The sequence below is a fragment of the Neophocaena asiaeorientalis genome, unplaced genomic scaffold, assembly GCF_003031525.2.
Source record: "Neophocaena asiaeorientalis asiaeorientalis breed wild unplaced genomic scaffold, Neophocaena_asiaeorientalis_V1.1 scaffold81, whole genome shotgun sequence".
Taxonomy (NCBI): domain Eukaryota; kingdom Metazoa; phylum Chordata; class Mammalia; order Artiodactyla; family Phocoenidae; genus Neophocaena; species Neophocaena asiaeorientalis.
The window spans coordinates 3,327,743-3,332,051 of NW_020171990.1; the positions used below are offsets into that span (position 1 = coordinate 3,327,743).

The 4,309-nt window shown below is 44.6% G+C and overlaps 1 protein-coding gene across 1 annotated transcript in view; it reads left to right on the plus strand.

The window, feature by feature from the left end:
- Positions 1–2,837: 2,837 nt before the first annotated feature.
- PCDH9 (protocadherin 9) overlaps positions 2,838–4,309 on the plus strand; it is a 5,291-nt gene continuing 3,819 nt past the window's right edge. Inside the window, exon 1 of the mRNA XM_024748126.1 lies at positions 2,838–3,390. The gene's annotated coding sequence lies outside the window, so the exon portion shown is untranslated. The remainder of the gene's footprint in view (positions 3,391–4,309) is intronic.

Consider the following 4,309-nt stretch of genomic DNA (forward strand, 5'->3'; position numbering starts at 1 on the left):
AGATAGCAGAGAGTTAGGAAAATGACCCTTCATATTTAATTTTCTTCCAGGAATATTAATAAGATCTCTAATAACAGTTCTCATTCAAGAGTTTAGCAGTTGAAATATAATAGGGCAAACAAGTTTCAACTATTCTAGCTTTAAGAGGTAAAACTATTATGATTAAAGAATCCCACTAATTTATACATGCAAAATAAACACCCATAAGATGGAATGCAATGAAGTCAGTAGCTCTATTTCTATATTATACTCAATGGCCTTTGAAAGGAATCTACATGTGCTTCGTTTTGGGGCTTTGACCTGTGGTTTCTGTTAATTGAAGTCTCATGGTCATAAATTTTTATAATGTGATGATATTTTCCTCTTCCTTAACTTTCATCTGTGTTCATACTAAGATTTCATTTATGAGCATAGGATAATAATGGGTCCTGACTACAAGCAACTACCCCTTAGCAGACAGAAACAATTCCACTTAGTGATAATGTTAATTATGGCTAAGCTATGTGTTGTGACTTTGAAATGACTACGGTATGATTAGAATAAGAGTGTGAGATAACTGATGCTTACAAAATGAACTGGAAAGTGGCTGTGCTGCTATGTTTATTGTAAATGTATCAGAATGATGGTTCATTTACTATTTTACTATTACTATTTTAAACTAGTTCATTTACTATTTACTATTACTATTTTAAACTAGTTCAATTGGAACTAGTTGGCAATTGGAACAATGCACTAGCTTTAATTGTAGATTTTGTGAACAGCAAAATGATCATTCACTGTGGTAAAATAAAAGAATCTTTAACTCACTTGCATTATTGTATGACGTAATATTTTTCTTTTGACTTTTTAGCTACTTAAGCAGTCCTTTTTATTCTTAAATTTTGTATATTCTAATCATACAAAATACTACCATAAGAGTTATTTAGCCATTTAAAAACAGTATCAACATATGGTCTGCTAGAAACCTGTTTTATATTTCACATAGAAGGAATTCATGTATTTTACAGTGGGCTTTGAGGCACTGCACTTTTACTGTGTATATACACCTGAGGAAAAGTCCGAAAAAATCCTTACATTTCCATAGATGTGGAAAAATTGCAATGTCAGATGAATTGTTTAAATAATGGAATTATTTATACAATATCTAAGTTTGGTAGGTTTGCTTAGTGATTTTTTTTGCATTTAAATATCTAAAAATAAGTGTTCATATTTAAAAAGGAAAGCCATTGTATTCAAAAACAAAAGGTGTTCCTGAACACGCCATCGCAGTGCATAACTACATGAAAGAGCCTTCAAGGCATCTTCAGCCCAATACAGAATGGGAAACACGGAGGTTTAAAATAGATGCCCTTTATCCTCCCTGTAAGTTAGAACAAGTTATTCAATCATGCATTAAGACCTTCTCAGACAACCTTTATAGGTCATGCAAAAAAATATATATATATATTTTGTTCCAAGTGAACTGTTACTATTATTAATGCTTCTAACTTTACTCAGATATCTGGCGTCGTAGGTACAACCCATAAAACAAACCTTCGTGGTTTACTGATTTTAAAAGATCAATCAAATATAGATAGTGCTTTCGGGGCCAATATTTAAGGAAAAAGGGTAATCCTTTCGAGAGTCATTCTATCCGGCTCTTGCATGAAAATGAGAAACGCGTGAGGATACTCGACGGAACAGGAGTCAGAGAAATGAATTGCACAGGGAAAGACAAGTACTACATGTCAAGTTGGAATCAGCAGAAAGTGTAAGAGGAAAGGAAACGTTCCACAGCTTGGGGAGCAGCTGGACAGGACTCCTTCCAGCCTCTCCCGAGCAAAGTTTGCAGTTAGGTGAGATGAAGCGGCTTTTGCCGCAGCCGCGCGTTCGGGCGAGCTTGGGTTCACAGGTTCTGGACGCGGCGGGAGCAGAAGTGCAAGGACAGCCTGGATCGGCCGCCGCGGCCCGTCCTGCTACTGGAGACAAGACTTCGCCCCGCTAAGCAGACTGGCCTAGGGCTGACTAGGGTGACTAGGGGATCCCAGAGGCTGTCATTTTCCCTTTCTCCCGGCAGCTTCCGTCACCCTGCACGTAAGGAGGGCTCAAATTAATTTTCTTTCCGGTCTTGACTGAGATTCGAATATCCTCTGTCCCGACCTTTCCTATCCGCCCTCTCTGCCCTTCTTGCCAATGTCCTCGCCAGCAAAAGCCTCTAGTTGCGGCACCGGGAATGTAGCCCGTTTAACGCGCTCCGGGGATCTGCTGGGCCGTGCTCTCCTCCGAGGGCCGACAGTGAGTCTTGGACCCCGGGTGGACTCTCCCATCTGTGCATTTTGGTCCCTCCATTTAGCAAAGAGAAGTGTGGAACGTGCGCCGGCAGCTGAGCCGCCTCGGCATCCCCCAACCGCCCGCAACGGTGCCCGAGGCTGCCGGATCCGCGCCCGCACGCCCGGCCGGCCTCCCGCTCCCCCTGCTCGTGCGACCGCCGGGTCTCGGCCGCTCGCTGCCCTGTGCCGACCGGAGCAGCCGCCTGCCCCTCAGCGCCCGTGAGAGCCGCGTCCGCGGGGGCCTGGGGAGCGTCGCCTTTTCCCTCCCGGGCCGGACCCTACTGGGCATGCTCAGTGCACCTCCTGGAACCCGGCTCTCCCGGGGCCAGGATCGGGTCTCCAGGTTTTCGCGGCTGCCGAGGGGGCGATGGGGAGGAGAGGCTAGCAGATAGTCAGCGCCTTGTTCCACGCCCAGCTGCGGCCGCCCGCACCGCAAGATACGGGCCAATCAGGGGCCGGGGGAAGGGCTTAGACAGTCACGCCCTCCCTCTGGGTTATTGAGAGTTCTATCAAGAAATTCAGTTCAGAGAGAGAAGAGAGAGACGGAGAGAGGGGCAAAGGAGAAAGGAGCGAGAGAGAGCATGCCAGACAGGAAGGAGCGCCCTAGAGTCTCCGAATCACGAAAGAGACAACCAATTAGGAATTTTTCGGGCACTGTCACCCACCCCGAGAGCAGCCAGAGACTCACCATCACCCCAACTCTGACGTTTCCTACAAGAAGTTAGAGACTTAAGCAGTATTGACATCGGAGGGAAATGGTATGTTTGATGCTGTGGAAAATACCCCCGAGCAGAAGAAGTGCAACTGGATGTTGTGTGTGCGTTAAATACCAGAAGAGCTCAGGCCCCGTGGGTAATAGAGACGAAATGTGGAGAGAATGACTAACGACAAATCTGTGAATTTGTTTTCTGGAGTTGCTAATTTGCCAGCCCGAAGCAACACATTTTACAAGGAGGAAACGTTTTGCTGCTTCTGATTTCTCCCCAAACTGGTGCTACCAGACGCATGGCTTTCTATATGTTGGAACAGCTCATTTCTAACTGCAGCATACCGGGAAAGGGGAAAGGTTGAGGCAACTAACGTAAGTGTAAAGTTTCACATGCACAATTGTAAATTTTGTGTTTAGATATGTCCTCGGTGTAGACGAGGGATGTTTGCAGTTGGGTAGACTGTTGGGGCAGAGCTCACCTACTAGGCTGTATCTGCATCCCTACCTGCATCACTCTAACCCGAACTAATCGCGGGCATCAGCTACCGTGCAGCCTAATGCAGATAAGATTAGAGCCTGGGTACTGACCAGTTCTACTCAAGTAGGTAGCTGTCTGGAGCCTTGCACCCGTTTAAATTGCAGTTAGGAGGGCATCTAAGCAGAAGGCTTTTTACCTGCGTTATTTAGTTGCAGTATTTACGTGTGGCAGATGTTACTAATACTACAACTGGAGATCGGGGTTAAGAAACTGCGTTTTTTTCCCCTCTTTTATGCTCAGTAGAAAACATTGTGCTGTTACATGGAAATATTAGCTGCGTTTCACTTATATCTTGGCACTCTCTTCCACCTCTAGGATAAGGAATCTTATGTTATTATATATATTCTAAAAGTTTTAATGTGTTTCTTAATTCTAATGGTGATAATTTGGCAACATGGAGAAATGAGAGCAAGGTCTGGGTAAGAAACTGAAGGTATTGGTATTGTGCTTTTAGGCAATGAGGTTATACAGTGGCCAGAGACTTGCTTCTGTCGCTGCAGCAGCATGTCCGGATGCTTGCTTCCCAGTAAAATTGTATTTAGAAGGCAGTTGAAGAACTGGGAGGAAAGAAAAAAGATAGTCTTTTTAGAAGAAAGAGATGACTCAGTGTGGCAGAGAAGAAAACACATCACGTATGACATGTGAGAAAGCAATTAGCAGGAAACATAGCTAAGTAGTTAGTGTTTTTCACTGGCTCCCAAAAAAACTAAGGGAGGTCGGTTAGAAGCCAGGAGGCGGGTAAGCCGGGGGAGG